This window comes from Mustela nigripes, chromosome 1, assembly GCF_022355385.1.
Source record: "Mustela nigripes isolate SB6536 chromosome 1, MUSNIG.SB6536, whole genome shotgun sequence".
Lineage (NCBI taxonomy): Eukaryota > Metazoa > Chordata > Mammalia > Carnivora > Mustelidae > Mustela > Mustela nigripes.
Genome location: NC_081557.1, coordinates 79,533,015 through 79,551,567, shown reverse-complemented (window position 1 = coordinate 79,551,567; position 18,553 = coordinate 79,533,015). Strand labels below are relative to the sequence as shown.

At 36.1% G+C, this 18,553-nt stretch overlaps 1 non-coding gene across 1 annotated transcript; it reads left to right on the top strand.

Annotated features, from left to right (window-relative positions):
- Positions 1-4,153: 4,153 nt before the first annotated feature.
- LOC132009359 (U6 spliceosomal RNA) lies at positions 4,154-4,260 on the top strand. Its single transcript, XR_009401880.1, has one exon. It is a non-coding gene; the product is annotated as a U6 spliceosomal RNA (small nuclear RNA).
- Positions 4,261-18,553: the final 14,293 nt, after the last annotated feature.

The window sequence follows — 18,553 nt, the reverse complement described above, 5'->3', positions numbered from 1 at the left end:
TTTAAGCAGGAATAGAATGGAAATAAAATGAGATGTGCTCTAAGCAGATTGAGTGTTCAAGGCCAAGAAAAGTACAAGAAATTTTGAGAATAAAACATAGTGCCTGTTATACATAATTGAATTGAGAGCTCTGAATTCACCAAGCAATTATTTGTTGATCACCATGTATGCCTAAGCAACTGTCTTGATATTAGAGATACAATAGTGTGTAACTTTGATAAAAATCTCTTCATTCATGGAGCTTACTTTCTAGTAGCAATCAAATCCATTATATATGCTACATACTGAGGGATGTCCAGTCATACAGCTGTGTCTCCATTCCTAAAGTGACCCTGTTCAAGGGAATTTTCTGCAGTGATGAAATAGTTCTGTATCTGTGCTCTCTAATGTGGCCACTATGACTGAAGAACACAATTTTAAAATTATATTTAATTTTAACTCATTTCAATTTAAATAACCACTTGTGTCTAGTGCCTGCCATTTTGGACAGAGTACCTATAGAGTTTTTAATGAAACTGTACAGTTAATTTTTATTTAAAACCCTCACACAACCTATGACTCAGAGCCAATCTGTACACCTGTTCCACTGACACTTGAAAAACAAATCATGTTTTTTCAGAATAAAAAGTTTAATAAATATCATCTAGATATATCCTGTTCTTTATGTTATTTAGGATGTTGATATTGTTATTGATTATATTCAATCAGTTGATCTATCATGGACTGAGAGGAGTAAACTAAACCCTCCTTCAATTATGTGCTTCTGCTAAAGCCTCAGCTTCCAGAATTCAATAAGTTTGTCTTCAGCTGGACACTGTGTTCCCTGTAATTGCTGTTTATTTGAAAACAAGGGTTTCAGAAAAGTGTCACAATCACCATTTTATACTTAACATGAAACATAATAAGGAAATAGATATCCTCCTTTGCCCCACTACAAACCACCATATGGTTTTGCAACTTCAAGGCTTTCTGGCTTTCCTGGACCATGAAGTCATAAACCAGCAGTACGTCCTTGAACACCAAAACATAGGAGCTATCCAGACTTCACAAACATATTTGTTTGTCTCATAAATAATTGGGGAAGGGCCATGTAGAACTGGAAATAAATATCTGAAAAAGTTGGTTTTGTAGCTTAATGGTGTCAGGATAGTGTCACTGTGAGCCTTTTGATCTTTGCTTCATGTTTATCTTTGCATAGTTACCAGATGGCTGCTGGAGGTTTAGACATTATGTCCACATCCAAAGGAGGAAATGGGGAAGGGAAAAGGCCTTATCATTTACATCCATTCTTTTTTTTTTTTTTTTTAAAGATTTTATTTATTTGACAGACAGAGATCACAAGTAGGCAGAGAGGCAGGCAGAGAGAGAGAGTGGAGGAAGCAGGCTCCCTGCTGAGCAGAGAGCCCGATGCGGGGCTCGATCCCAGGACCCTGGGACCATGACCTGAGCCGAAGGCAGAGGCTTTAACCCACTGAGCCACCCAGGTGCCCCTACATCCATTCTTTTTTCCCAGAAAACACAATCTTTCCCAGGAATGTCTTGCATATGTGTCATTAGCCATAAGTATGCCTGTCAATGGGCACTGTAAACTTTTAGGAGGAAAGCAGAAGCAAGAATTTAACCAGACACAGTGACACCCAAAATAAAATAAAAGTTTAATCACCAAAGAAGAAGGAAACAGATATTGAACAAGTGACTAACAGTAGGGATCCAATTTATTTTTCTTTATATAGTGGACCAATTTCCCAGAAGTGAAAAAGCATTTAATGATTTTACGCAACTGTCTTTAAATCACAAATCTCCCAGTCCATGGGATTGGAATGAAACCAATGCGAGTAATTGATCTATCCTATCCTCAGAATCACTTTTGTATTTCAATGAGGAGTGCTAATAGATTGAGCTCATTACAGTAGCCGAATCCTTCCTATCCTATTAGGAGTATCTTAGGAAGCACCTCAGCTCCACATACGCTCCTGTCACACCCTAACATCAGTTTGACATACGTGCATCAACATGATTGAACCTCTGTGAAAATTACTCGGGTGGAATAAAGCAATGGAATGGCATTCTACAAATGTGGGAAGAGCTAAAAGAGCAAAGAAAAAAGTCAGTGTAAGCATAATACGCCACGGAGGTTTTGGCTGGGGAGATAGTAAGGGGCCATGCATAGACTTGTAGGTCAATGGTAAGGATCAAAGATTTTATTCTAAGTAAAATAAGAAGCTGTTAAGGTATTTAATTCATAGAGTGTTTTCTTGGTTTACAAATTTTACTAGTGTAGTCATCTGTGGGAAAAACAATGTAAATGTGTCCTAATATCTTTTGTAAAGTTGAAGAAGTAATTTGTCAATTTCAGTGTATTCAAAGAATTCCTTTGATAGGTATCTGCTTTACCTCACACATGCAATGATGAAAATGTAGCTGTGTATATCAGAGGAGGTTTTCAGCAGACTTCTCTCTCTCACACATGCACAGACTTACAGAGTTCTATGGCAAATAAACATGGCTTTCATAGGTTCTAGTTTCCATCTTGTAGTCTTATGCCATCATGTGTGAGCTTCATTATCTGTGTGTTACCCTAATAACTGGACCTATCATGTTTGTTAATGACACCATTGGACATTCTGGGATTAGAATTGACTGTTTTTGATGAACTTTTAAAAGAAAATGTTTGGCTTCTATATGGGTAATAAGGTAGAGGAGGCAAAAGTGGATGGGAGGAGGAGTTAGGAGTTACTTCAGAGATCATGGATGCCTGGGTTAGATTTTTGCCAATGGACAGAAGAAAACTGTGGATGATATAAGATCTAATATGAAGGTAAAATAGAATTAATGATAGACTCCATTCAGGAAGGCAGAGAGAGGGATTAATGAAGTATAAATACTTCCCCAGTTGTGGGTAAAATAGTGCTTGCAAGAGTAGTGGTTATATAGTAGTAATACCTACTGCATGAATAAAAAAAGAAGTTACAATAGTCACAACATGTACAATACAGTTTTGGGATATTTATGATATGTGTAAGACAAGGCTTGATATTCTTTCTTTACAGATGTGGAACGAGTCTGGAGTCTCTAGCCAGACTGGTTAGAGAAAAAGATGTGATGTAACAGAGGATAAAGCAAAGAAGACCACTGAATCTTAAAGATTAGAAGAAGGTGAGAACACTTGTGTGTACATGGCAGAAGGGTGTAAGGGAAAAATAAAGGCTACACAATGGACTTTGAGCAGTTTGGTTGTGGGTGATAAACTGGGTATTCTTTTGATATGTGCTTTTAAAAAAATTAACACATAATGTATTATTTGTTTCAGGGGTTCAGATCTGTGATTCATCGGTCTTACACAATTCACAGCGCTCACCTTAGGATATAAGGGTTGTGATTACTTTTGACTATTGGGCTATCCTTTTTCTACATGATTCTAAGCAGAAGATTGAGTTCATTAGGTTCCAACTTTAATGTTGTTCAGCTAATTTTGTCACCTTGAGTGTACACATGAAATGTGACTTGAGCAAAGGTTGATTTGGAAGGCAGAGCATGATTTGGGGGCAGTGAGAAAATGTAGTTGGCCAATTTTATGTTCAACTTTGTGAAAGGCAAGATTGGAGGGGTTTATTGGATACAGGTTATGGAAGGCCTGGAAAAAATGTGAATTGAAATCCTTACTAGCCAGATTTGTTGTACATTAATTCTCTCTCTGAAAGAAATTTTAGAAAATAGAGAAAATTAAGACAATAGAAAGTATTCATACCTCTCTTGTGTGAAAATGACAATTTTAAAGGATATTTATTCTAGCCTTCTGTATTGGTGCATGTATATATGTGTGTAAAAACTTCATTGTATGATTAATAATTGAAATTATACTCTACATAACTTTTTATAGCCTATTAAAAGAATTCCATGAACACTTTCTTATTAAATAATCTTTTCAAAATGACTTTGGGTGGCACACAGTAGTCTATCATATGGGTGTGCTATGAATTACTTAACTATTTCCTTTTAGACTTTATTTGAAATATTTTACCATTTCCATAATGGACCTTATTATTAGCTATTTCTTTTTAAAAAAATTCTATATCATTAACATTCATGTATTAAATCTGTAACTGATAAATTTTCCATAATTAGAAGTACTGATCAAAAGTAATGAGCACTTGTGCTCACTTTGGCAGCACATCTAATGAAATTGGAATGATACAGAGGAGATCAACATGGCTCCTGTGCAAGGATGACACACAAATTTATGAAGCATTCCATATTTCTGGATGTTAACCAGACTTATTGTGGTGATCATTTCATAATATATATAAATATCAAATCATTGTGCTGTACACCTGAAACTAGTATGATGTTTTATGTCAATTATACCTCAATTAAAAAAAAAACATAATGAACAATTTTAGAGTTCTGGGTAGATATGACAAATGGCCTGTCAGGTTTTAACCCCTTTGTATGCCTTGCAGTAAAGGATCAAATTTCCTATTTCATTGCTTTCTCTTCACTACTAGGAATTAGCTTTTAAAACATGAAAAATAATATCTCATAATTTTAATTTGCATGTCTTGGTTATTAGTGAGTTCCAACATTTTTCATGTGTTTATCAGCTATTTTTCTCTTAAAAATTAAATTCATATGTTCAGTTTATCTTTCCGTTCATCATTTACGACAGCTTGGACCCAACACAGAGGGATAACTAAATAAATATTTTTATGAGTAACTGAAAATCCATATGGACTTTCACCCAGGAACCAATAATGCATATAGTTTGTTGCTGCTCCTCTTCTATTAATCTTCTTAAATTTAATTATTTCTACTGTAAAATGTAGTATTCAGGGAAAATGTGATTATTTTCTCCCTGCTCTCTAGAGTCCTAAGAGACATTTTCTCAGTTGAAACTTCTCTCTTCATTTTCACTGTATATCATACATCACCAGCAGGAGCCCTTAGGTTATGGGAGGGCAGTGTATGGACTACATATTTATCGAACTCTAATTGTATGACTAAATGAATGCACCAGCCATGCAAATACAAATGTAAGTCTTAAAAATAATAATTTACATAATTAGCTGACAAGAAGGCTTGAGCTATTATTTAAGTTCATATATAACCTTACATCGTCAAGTGTTAATTTATGCTCTGTTCTTTCCAGCATGATTGAACTGTTTGGTAGTTTTATTTATGACTCGTGCTTAGATTCATTTTGCAGTGCTGATAATGTTGAGATAATGGGAATTTATAGTTAGCTCTGACAAGAGGCCATAAAACAAATGACTGGATGTTTTTTCTATTGCCACGGGCTCGATTTATAACATAAAGTACTTAATAATTGTTATTAATGAACCCACTGTGGTTGGTATATAGACACAGCTGGAAATCACATCTGTTATCAGACAGCCTGGGTTGAGTAAAGTACAAACACTGCAGGGAACTAATAGCTACAAAAGGAAATGACATCACAGAGCCATAGGAAGTGCCCTAGATGTTAGCTACGCCGAGGCAGAAGAGATTTAGGATAGATTTTAGGAGAAATGACAGAGAATTTGGTGTTCTTTAATTTTTTCTTCCATAGGGATCCAAAATGTCTTTAATTATGAGCTAGAGGTCCAGGATCAATCCATATATTAATTATTAGTAAAGTTTACATCTTATTTTTTAGATCAAAATAAATAAAAATAGTCCAAATTCAGCCTACCAACTTACCTTTTGAGGCTTCTCTTCTGCAGCATTTTTTGAAACATTCTGTCTTATTCAAATTGGGTTATTTGTCTTTGTTTTTATAGACTTATGCTGTCCTGTATGTATGCGTTACCTTATGTTGCTATCTCCAGCTGAGGCCATTTCAAACTATTTAAAGACAGAAAGAACTACTTGTACTTATTTCCTCTCTCTCTCTCTCTCTCTATCATCTATTCTCATTTGTCTCCATTCTCAATTTTCATTCTCCCCATTCACCATTGGTAAACGTTGTAATACATATTATAATCATTATTTGATTATATTTGAAGTATTTTTGCTTATTTGATTATATGTTTTTTTGTGTATATGACTTTTTTTTTTCTCATTTTTTTTTTAATTTTTTATTTTTTATAAACATATATTTTTATCCCCAGGGGTACAGGTCTGTGAATCACCAGGTTTACACACTTCACAGCATGACTTTTTTTAAAAATTTGTGGAAGTTGTGGTAAATTGCAGATCTCAGTTTACTTCTTTTACTTAGCAGTGAAGTGTCAGCCATGATACTCCCTGAATATGTAGTCCATTCTTTGTAAATGTTTCATAAGACTCCATGTGCAGCCACCAAAATTGACTATCTACTCTCCAGTCGGTGACCGGCACTCAGCTTTCTCTGAATCCCAATCACATTAAACAAGGTAATGATTGGCATTTTTATGTATGTCCTTGTGGATCAATGGGAGAATTTCTTTAGGCTACATACCTAAGAGTGTATTTCCTGGGTCATACCTGTGTGTGTGTGTGTGTGTGTGTGTGTGTGTGTGTGTGTATGTGTGTGTGTAGACTTGATTAGAATAAATGCTGACAGATAGCTCTTGAAAATATTCCACCATTCTCCTAACAGGAGTGACAGTTCCTATATCCTCATATACAATTAATAATTGGCCTCACCAAGTTTTACATTTTAAGCAAATTAACAGGGATAAGATAATATATCATGACTGTTTTCATTTGCTTCCATGATTACTGCTGAGTTTGAATATCTTTTGATTTGTTTATTGCTTTTGGAGTTCGTTATATTTTATTGCCTTTTCACATGTGTGCCCATTTTTTCCCTCTTGAGTTATTTAACTCTTAGGGACTTAAAGGAATTCTTTGTATATTTTTGCATTGTCAGTTTTGATACTGTGAATTTTTTCTTACTGTCTATCACTTCTCTATTAACTCTATCCATACTATTCTTCATTAAACAAAAATATTTAATTTTTATGTTAGTTTATTCAACACATTTTTGCCTGAGGATTTGTGCTCCTCAAATATTTTTTTCTTCAAGTATTTATTTTATTTATTTTTTAAAAAGATTTTATTTATTTATTTGACAGAGAGCGATCACAAGTAGGCAGAGAAGCAGGCAGAGAGAGAGGAAGGGAAGCAGGCTCCCTGCTGAGCAGAGAGACCAATGTGAGACTCGATCCCAGGACCCTGAGATCATGACCTGAGCCGAAGGCAGTGGCTTAACCCACTGAGTCACCCAGGCACTCTCTTCAAGTATTTTAAAGACAATTCTTCCTTACCTCTAAATCACAAATATATATTCTGACATTTTCTTTTATGGATTTTCTATTTTATCTTTGATTAATCTGTCTGGATTCTACTTTTATACATGATGTATTTAGGGATCCAGTTTTCCTTTTTAATGTCATATACAAAACAATTTATCCTTCCACTTTTGATTTGTGGTGCTATATTTCCATATTTATCATATATTAAATTCTAACCTAAACAAAGTCTTTCTCTGAATTCACTGTTTTGTTTCATTGATCTGTCAATCTGTTTTTATATCAAAACCTATCTATTTTATTACTGTGTGTTAGATCAGGCAGATCACCATGGACCCTGAACGTCCTTGAACTTCCTGCTGATGGGCCAAACTGATCGGTAAGGCTTATTTGTCCCCCAACCTGAGCAGTTTCTGTAGCTGGTCATACAGGCAGACAAGTAGGCCAAGCGACCACAGCATGACTACTTGTCACTCTCTGGTGTGGGTGAAGGGAAGAGAGAGGGAGATATTGTTTTGTTTACTGCTTACTACAGAAGGTGCTGTGACCATCTGGTAGTGCTATTTGGGCCACTGTCGTGCACCACTTTTATTGCTCTCAGTGATGAGTGTATAATTAGTAATGATGGTTTATATGCTTATGCTGTGAACCCTCATAAAATTCAAGGGAGATTGTCCCAATTGGGAAGAGTCACTTTTAGAGAAATGATAGTGGATACAACAGACCACCAATTAGGCTTTCAGCTTCCTCTCACGTTGTATGATGGAAACTATAAACTTCCAGAGTGAGTAAAGGAAATCACAGTCTTGGCGTCTGTGAACTTCAAAGACCCTTTTGAACTACAGATACCTGCTACTAATAACTATGCTGATTGGAACCAATACTGGAGAATGTTCTGCCAACACTTGAATGTGTATTCTGCTATTTTGGGATTAAATATTCATTAATATCAATTATGTCAAGTTGGTTGATAGTGCTGTTCAAGTCTTTATGTCTACTAATTTTCTATCTATGTTGTCTATCAATTACTCATTGAAGAGTATTATTTCCCATTATAATTGTAGATTTGTCCATTTCTCATTTCAGTTCTATTTGTTTTTGCTTCATATATTTTGAATCTTTTATTAGAAGCATACAGATTTAAATATGCTATTTTTTAACAAGTTGACAACTTTATCATTAGGAAATACTCTTTTTTATCTGGTGATAACACTTCTTATCTGATATTATCCTTATCTGATATTATCTTAGCCATTCCAGCTTGTTTTCAATTAATGTTTATTGGCATAACTGTTTCTGTCTTCCACTTCTAACTTATCAATGTTTTTATATTTAAGGTGGTTTTCTTTCAGATGACATTTAACTGAATTTCTTAAGTCCAATTTGAGAATCTCTGGCTTTAAATTGGAGTATATAGACCAATGGTCAAAAAGTATTTTTGAAATGGCCAGATGGCAGTATTTTAGGCTTTTGGATCAAGTAGTCTCTGTTGAAACTGCTAAACTCTCCTATTACAGCATAAAAACTGCATAGACCACATACATAAATGAATGGGCATGGCTGTGTTTGTTCCAATACAATTATTAACAAAATCACAATGGGCTATATTTGGCCCATGGGTCATCATTTGCTGATCCATGGTTTATACCCTTTATGTTTTTTTTTTTTTTAAAGATTTTATTTATTTATTTGACAGAGAGAGATCACAAGCAGGCAGAGAGGCAGGCAGAGAGAGAGGAGGAAGCAGGCTCCCTGCTGAGCAGAGAGCCCGATGTGGGACTCGATCCCAGCACCCTGAGATCACGACCTGAGCCGAAGGCAGCGGCTTAACCCACTGAGCCACCCAGGCGCCCTATACCCTTTATGTTTAAAGTAAATATTTATAGGTCAGGGTTATATCATCCAACTTGTTTTCTATTTGTCTCATGTATTATTCATTCATTTCTATTTGCTTTCCTCTTCTTTTCCCACCTTCTATTGGATTGAGGTTTTTTAGATTCCATTTTACATCCTTTTTTTTTTTTTAAACATATTAGGTGGAAAAAAAAACTTCTTTGTGTTTTACATTTTAAGTGACTGTTTATGGTTTATAATATACATCTTTACCTTTTCACGGTCTACTTTAAAATCATAGTATAACACTTTATAGATTAAGATTATTTTTTTAAAGGTTTATTTATTCACTTAGGAGAAGGAGACAAGTAGCAGGGAGCCTGATGTGGGGCTCAATCTGAGGGCACCGAGACCATAACCTGAGTTGAAACCAAGGCTGGGTTTTCAACTGATTGAGCCACCCAGGTGCCCATATAGATTAAGATTCTTTTTTTTTTTTTTTAAGATTTGTATTATTTATTTGACAGAGAAAGGGAGATTACAAGTAGGCAGAGAGACAGGCAGAGAAAAAGAGGGAAGCAGGCTCCCCGCTGAGCAGAGAGACCAATCCAAGGCTCGATCCCAGGACCCTGAGATCATGACCCGAGCTGAAGGCAGAGGCTTAACCCACTAGCCACCCAGGTACCCCTAGATTAAGATTCTTAAGTACTCTCACTTTCTACCCTGTCATTTGTGCTATTTTTCTCATACCTTTTACCTTTATGTGTGTTATGCTGCGTGCACTGCAACCACTTTTTTCCCAGATTTTTTTGAAATATAAATGACAAATTTTTAATATATTTAAGGAGTACAGTGTGATGATTTGTTATATACATATCTTGCGAGAAGATTCCCATACCATCAAGTTAATTAACACCTCACATATTTATCTTTTTTTAGGGGGAATGAGAATACTTTAGTTCTATTCTCTTAGCAAATTTCAATTATACATATTTATCGACTATAGTGATCATGTTACTCATTGGATCCTCAGACCTTATTCACCTTATAATTGAAGGTTTGTATAATTTTACCTAACTTTACCTATTTCCACCACCAACATCCCCCAAGTCCCTGGCAACCAACATTCTACTCTCTATTTCTATTAGTTCAACATTCTTTTTAAGGTTTCACATGTATGTCATATTATGCAGTATTTGTCTTTCTCTGTGTGGCTTATTTCATTAAACATAATACCCTCTTAGTTCATCCATGTTGTCACAAATGGCAAGATTCCCCACTCCCATCTTTTTTTTTTTTTTTTTAAGGCTGAAGCCATTCCATTATGTATGTGTGTGTGTCTCTCTGTGTGTACATTTTATATATATATATATATACACACATACATGTACACACACATTATGTATGTATATATTTATATATGTGTATTACATATATGTGTTATATATCTATCTATATCTATATCTATCTATCTATATCTATATCTATATGCTAATGGACATTCAGGTTGTTTCCATATCTTGGCTATTGTAAATAATGCTGCAGCAAACATGAGAGTACAAAGATGTCTTCAAGATAGGATTTTGTTTCCTTTGGATATCCAGAGGTGGGGTTGCTAGATCATGTGGTAGTTTTTCTTTTAATTTCTTGAGCAACCTCCATACTATTATCTAGGTGGCTGCACAGTTTACATTCCTGCCAACAGAGTATAGGGCTCACTCTTCTGCATATCTTTCGTAGCATTTGTTAACTTTTTTCTTTTTGATAATAGACATGCTAACAGTATGAGGTGGTATCTCATTCTGGTTTTGATTTACGTTTTCCTGATGATGAGTGACATTGAGCACTTTTTTCTGTATTGGTTGGTCATTTGAATGTATTCTTCAAAAAGATATCCATTCAGGTGATTTGTCCATTTTTTTAAAAATAATTTTTTATTTTTTATAAACATATATTTTTATCCCCAGGGGTACAGGTCTGTGAATCGCCAGGTTTACACACTTCACAGCACTCACCAAAGCACATACCCTCCCCAATGTCCATAATCCCACCCCCATCTCCCAAACCCCCTCCCCCCCAGCAACCCTCAGTTTGTTTTGTGAGATTAAGAGTCACTTATGGTATGTCTCCCTCCCAATCCCATCTTGTTTCATTTATTCTTCTCCTACCCACTTAAACCCCCATGTTGCATCACCACTTCCTCATATCAGGGAGATCATATGAAAGTTGTCTCTCTTCGCTTGACTTATTTCGTTAAGCATGATACGCTCTAGTTCCATCCACATTGTCGCAAATGGCAAGATTTCATTTCTTTTGATGGCTGCATAGTATTCCATTGTGTATATATACCACATCTTCTTGATCCATTCATCTGTTGATGGACATCTAGGTTCTTTCCATAGTTTGGCTATTGTGGACATTGCTGCTATAAACATTCGGGTGCACGTGCCCCTTCGGATCACTACGTTTGTATCTTTAAGGTAAATACCCAGTAGTGCAATTGCTGGGTCATAGGGCAGTTCTATTTTCAACATTTTGAGGAACCTCCATGCTGTTTTCCAGAGTGGTTGCACCAGCTTGCATTCCCACCAACAGTGTAGGAGGGTTCCCCTTTCTCCGCATCTTCGCCAGCATCTGTCATTTCCTGACTTGTGATTTTAGCCATTCTGACTGGTGTGAGGTGATATCTAATTGAGGTTTTGATTTGTATTTCCCTGATGCCGAGTGATATGGAGCACTTTTTCATGTGTCTGTTGGCCATCTGGACGTCTTCTTTGAGAAAAGTCTGTTCATGTCCTCTGCCCATTTCTTGATTGGATTATTTGTTCTTTGAGTGTTGAGTTTGCTAAGTTCTTCATAGATTTTGGACACTAGTCCTTTATCTGATATGTCATTTGCAAATATCTTCTCGCATTCTGTCAGTTGTCTTTTGGTTTTGTTAACTGTTTCCTTTGCTGTGCAAAAACTTTTGATCTTTGATAAAATCCCAATAGTTCATTTTTGCCCTTGCTTCCCTTGCCTTTGGCGATGTTCCTAGGAAGATGTTACTGCGGCTGAGGTCGAAGAGGTTGCTGCCTGTGTTCTCCTCAAGGATTTTGATGGATTCCTTTCTCACATTGAGATCCTTCATCCATTTTGAGTCTATTTTTGTGTGTGGTGTAAGGAAATGGTCCAATTTCATTTTTCTGCATATGGCTGTCCAATTTTCCCAACACCGTTTATTGAAGAGGCTGTCTTGTTTCCATTGGACATTCTTTCCTGCTTTGTCAAAGATTAGTTGACCATAGAGTTGAGGGTCTATTTCTGGGCTCTCTATTCTGTTCCATTGATCTATGTGTCGGTTTTTGTGCCAGTACCATGCTGTCCTGATGATGACAGCTTTGTAATAGAGCTTGAAGTCTGGAATTGTGATGCCACCAACTTTGGTTTCTTTTTCAATATCCCTTTGGCTATTAGAGGTCTTTTCTGGTTCCATATAAATTTTAGAATTATTTGTTCCATTTCTTTGAAAAAGATGGATGGTACTTTGATAGGAATTGCATTAAATGTGAAGGTTGCTTTAGGTAGCATAGACATTTTTATAATATTTATTCTTCCAATCCAGGAGCATGGAACATTTTTCCATTTCTTTGTGTCTTCCTCAATTTCTTTCATGAGTACTTTATAGTTTTCTGAGTTTAGATTCTGTGCCTCTTTGGTTAGGTTTATTCCTAGGTATCTTATGGTTTTGGGTGCAATTGTAAATGGGATAGACTCCTTGATTTCTCTTTCTTCTGTCTTGTTGTTAATGTAGAGAAATGCAACTGATTCCTGTGCATTGATTTTATATCCTGACACTTTACTGAATTCCTGTACAAGTTCTAGCAGTTTTGGAGTGGAGTCTTTTGGGTTTTCCACATATAGTATCATATCATCTGCGAAGAGTGATAATTTGACTTCTTCTTTGCCGATTTGGATGCCTTTAATTTCCTTTTGTTGTCTGATTGCTGAGGCTAGGACTTCTAGTACTATGTTGAATAGCAGTGGTGATAATGGACATCCCTGCCGTGTTCCTGACCTTAGTGGAAAAGCTTTCAGTTTTCTCCATTGAGAATGATATTTGCGGTGGGTTTTTCATAAATGGCTTTGATAATATTGAGGTATGTGCCCTCTATCCCTACACTTTGAAGAGTTTTGATCAGGAAGGGATGCTGTACTTTGTCAAATGCTTTTTCAGCATCTATTGAGAGTATCATATGGTTCTTGTTCTTTCTTTTATTGATGTGTTGTATCACATTGCTGATTTGCGGATGTTGAACCAACCTTGCAGCCCTGGAATAAAACCCACTTGGTCGTGGTGAATAATCCTTTTATTGTACTGTTGAATCCTATTGGCTAATATTTTGGTGAGAATTTTTGCATCTGTGTTCATCAAGGATATTGGTCTATAGCTCTCTTTTTTGATGGGATCCTTGTCTGGTTTTGGGATCAAGGTGATTCTGGCCTCATAAAATGAGTTTGGAAGTTTTCCTTCCATTTCTATTTTTGGAAACAGTTTCAGGAGAATAGGAATTAGTTCTTCTTTAAATGTTTGGTAGAATTCCCCCGGGAAGCCATCTGGCCCTGGGCTTTTGTTTGTTTGGAGATTTTTAATGACTGTTTCAATCTCCTTACTGGTTATGGGTCTGTTCAGGCTTTCTATTTCTTCCTGGTTCAGTTGTGGTAGTTTATATGTTTCTAGGAATGCATCCATTTCTTCCATATTGTCAAATTTGTTGGCGTAGAGTTGCTCATAGTATGTTCTTATAATAGTTTGTATTTCTTTGTTGTTAGTTGTGATCTCTCCTCTTTCATTCATGATTTTATTTATTTGCGTCCTTTCTCTGGCCAGGGGTTTATCAGTCTTATTAATTCTTTCAAAGAACGAGCTCCTAGTTTTGTTGATTTGCTCTATTGTTTTTTTGGTTTCTATTTCATTGATTTCTGCTCTGATCTTTATGGTTTCTCTTCTCCTGCTGGGCTTAGGGTTACTTTCTGTTCTTTCTCCAGCTCCTTTAGGTGTAGGGTTAGGTTGTGTACCTGAGACCTTTCTTGTTTCTTGAGAAAGGCTTGTACCACTATATATTTTCCTCTCAGGACTGCCGTTGTTTTGTCCCACAGATTTTGAACCGTTGTATTTTCATTATCATTTGTTTCCATGATTTTTTTCAATTCTTCTTTAATTTCCTGGTTAACCCATTCATTCTTTTGAAGGATGCTGTTTAGTTTCCAAGTATTTGGGTACTTTCCAAACTTCCTCTTGTGGTTGAGTTCTAGCTTCAGAGCATTTTGGTCTGAAAATATGCAAGGAATGATCTCAAACTTTTGATACCGATTGAGTCCTGATTTAGGACCGAGGATGTGATCTATTCTGGAGAATGTTCCATGTGTACTAGAGAAGAATGTGTATTCTGTTGCTTTGGGATGAAATGTTCTGAATATATCTATATCTTGTAGGCTCTCTCTTTCCCTAAAGGACCCCTTTCAATATTTCCTGTAGAGCTGGTTTGGTGTTTGCAAATTCTTTCAGTTTTTGTTTGTCCTGGAAGCTTTTAATCTCTCCTTCTATTTTCAATGATAGCCTAGCTGGATATAGTATTCTTGGCTGCATGTTTTTCTCGTTTAGTGCTCTGAATATATCATGCCAGCTCTTTCTGGCCTGCCAGGTCTCTGTGGATAAGTCAGCTGCCAATCTATTATTTTTACCATTGTATGTTACAGACTTCTTTTCCTGTGCTGCTTTCAGGATTTTCTCTTTGTCACTAAAGCTTGTAAATTTTACTATTAGGTGACGGGGGGGTGGGCCTATTCTTATTGATTTTGAGGGGCGTTCTCTGAACCTCCTGAATTTTGATGCTCGCTCCCTTTGCCATATTGGGGAAATTCTCCCCAATAATTCTCTCCAGTATACCTTCTGCTCCCCTCTCTCTTTCTTCTTCTTCTGGAATCCCAATTATTCTAATGTTGTTTCGTCTTATGGTGTCACTTATCTCTCGAATTCTCCCCTTGTGGTCCAGTAGCTGTTGGTCCCTCTTTTGCTCAGCTTCTTTATTCTCTGTCATTTGGTCTTCTATATCGCTAATTCTTTCTTCTGCCTCATTTATCCTAGCAGTGAGAGCCTCCATTTTTGATTGCACCTCATTAATAGCTTTTTTGATTTCAACTTGGTTAGATTTTAGTTCTTTTATTTCTCCAGAAAGGGCTTTTATATCTCCCGAGAGGGTTTCTCTAATATCTTCCATGCCTTTTTCGAGCCCGGCTAGAACCTTGAGAATTGTCATTCTGAACTCTAGATCTGACATATTACCAATGTGTGTATTGATTAGGTCCCTAGCCTTAGGTACCGCCTCTAGTTCTTTTTTTTTTGTGGTGAATTTTTCTGCCTTGTCATTTTGTCCAGCTACGAGTATATGAAGGAGCAAGTAAAATACTAAAAGGGTGGCAACAACCCCAGGAAAATATGCTTTAACCAAATCAGAAGAGATCCCAAATCGTGGGGGGGGGGGGGAGGAGAGAAGGAAGGGGATAAAATGAGGTTCAGAAAGAAAGAAAGAAAAGGGGAAAAAAAGAAAAAAAAGAAAAGAATTAAAAAAAAGAAAACGAATAAAGAAAAGTATAAAAAAGAAAAAATATATATATTAGATAAACTAGTTAAAAATGTTAAAAAAAGAAAAAGGTAAAAGTTAAAAAAACTTTTAGCAGAAGAAGAGATAAAAATGAAAAAGAAAAAAAATTAAATTAACTGCAAGACAAAAAATCACAGGGAGAAAGCTATGAGTTCCGTGCTTGGCTTTCTCCTCCTCTGGAGTTCTGCTGCTCTCCTTGGTATTGAAACTGTACTTACTCCTTGGTAGGTGAACTTGGTCTTGGCTGGATTTCTTGTTGATCTTCTGGGGGAGGGGCCTGGTGTAGTGATTCTCAAGTGTCTTTGCCCCAGGCAGAATTGCACCACCCTTACCAGGGGCCGGGCTGAGTAATCCGTTCCGGTTTGCTTTCAGGAGCTTTTGTTCCCTGAGTACTTTCCATAGAGTTCTGGAGGATGGGAATACAAATGGCAGCCTCCTGGTCTCCGGCGGCCCAGAGGAGCCGAGAGCCCGGGGCCCCACTCATCAGTGCGCCCTTAGAGAACAGCACCCAGTAACTCCCATCTGCCTGACCTCCGGCCATGCTCCGAGCTCACTGACCGGTTCAAGGCAACCCCGAGCTGTGATCTTACTGTCGGCTCTGTCTCTGTAGCCGGCTTTCCCCTTCCAATACCTGCAAGCTCTGTGACACCTAGACACCCCCGATCCTTCTGCCCTGCAGGACCTGAGGCTATGCTGACCCCGCGTGGGCTTCGCCCCGGTTTAGCCTCTGGAGCGATGTCCCTCAGCGGAACAGATTCTTAAAAGCCCTGATTTTGTGTTCCGTTGCTCCGCCACTTGCTGGGAGCCGGCCCCTCCCCCAGGGGTCTATCTTCCCATCGCTTTGGATTCACTTCTCCGCCACTCCTACCTTTCAGAAAGTGGTTGTTTTTCTATTTCTAGAATTGCTGTTCTTCTTCTCTTCGATCTGCCGGTGGATTTGCAGGTGTTTGCAATCTTTAGATAAGCTATCTAGCCAATCTCCTGCTAGCTGAAGTAGTCTCAGCCTGCCACTTCTCCGCCATCTTGACTCCTCCGATTTGTCCATTTTTTAATTGAGATTTTTAATTGAGTTATGAGTTCCTTGCATATTCTGATTATTAACCGCTTATCAGATATGTGGCTTGCAAATATTTTCTCTAATTCTGTAATTCGGTTTTTATTTTGTTGTTGGTTTCCCTTGTTGTGGATAGATTTTTAGTTTGATATATTTCTACTTATTTATTTTTGCTTTGATTTCTTTGCTTTTGGTATAAAATCCAAAAAACATCATTGCTGAGATCAATGTCAAGAAAATTTCCACCTATGTTTTTTCTAGGAGTTTTATAGTTTCAGGTTTTATGTTCAAGTCCTTAATCCATTTTGAGTGATTTTTGTTAGTGGTATGAGGTATGGGTCCAGTTTCATTCTTCTGCATGTGTATATTCAGATTTCAGATTTGCCAGGCTCCACAGTGGTGTGAGCCAATGGAAACATATCTGTCTCTACACACACACATTTATATTTATTAACTTATGCAAGAATTTTATACAATACACACACATGTATATGTATATATATAGGAGATTATATATTTATATATAAATAACCATAGGAGATTATATATACATATATTTATATAATATATACATTATATATTATATATATTTATATATTATATATTTATATATAATCTCCTATGGTTATATTTCTTTTTTGGGGAGGCTTCTATTCTCCTTTGGAGAACTCTTGAGTGACATACCATATAAACTTTAATCTCTCCCAGTGCAGTTCCCTTCTTTCAAAAATATAATCCTCTAAATTTCTGCCTGGTTTTACCACTCACTTTCTATGAATTTAGTTTTTATACATTTTTTCCAGAGATTATAATTGTTAGCTGTATGATGATTAATCTGATACAAGATACTCTCCCATTTCAAATCTTTTTCCAATAATATTAGGCATTCCTGAATAAATCTAATCTGTCCATTCCTATATTATTATTAGAAATTGCTTGATTTAGTTTGCTAATAATTGTTTTAGGATTTTAAATCATGATTCATTATTAATATTTGCCTGTAATTTGTCTTTCTTATACCAATGCTGTCAGGTTTTAGAAAAAATGGAAATGATAATTGCATAAAAGAAGGAGTATGTTTTTCCTTTTTAAAAATAATTTGGAAACATTTATCTACAAGTAATTTGTTTTTCTTTTTCTTTTTTTGTATTTTAGATAGAATGTGCCTATGTGGACCTGGCATTTTCCTTACAGAAAGATTAACCATTGATTCAAACTTTAAAAAAAAGTTATTGTAGTGTTATAGGACTTTGATGTTTCCTATTTATTTTCTTTTCTATGTATATATGTATGTATTGTGTTATGTTAGTCACCTATAGTACATCATTAGTTTTTGATTAGTGTTCCCTGGTTCATTGTTTGCATATAACACCCAGTGCTCCAGGCAATCTGTGCCCTCCTTAATACCCATCAACAGTAACTTATATTTTTCTCAGAAATTATCTTTTCTTTAAGCCTTAATATTTAGTGGCATGAAGTTTCTCATAATGCTCACCTATAATCATTTTAATATTTGCTCTATCTCTAGTTATACCTAGCTAAATATTTTATTTATTTCATTTTATTTTGTTATTGGTGGTAGTTATGGTGTTCTTGCTCTCTTTTTACATTTTGTTATGAAAGTGTGAATTTTACTAATCTTATCTGAGGTGCTTTTTGGTTTTGCTATTCTTCATTATCTTAATTTAAAAAAACAATTGAGATGTAATTGACATACGGCATTGTGTAAGTTTAAAGTGTATAACATGTTGGTTTAATACATTCATATATCATAATACAATTACAGTAAT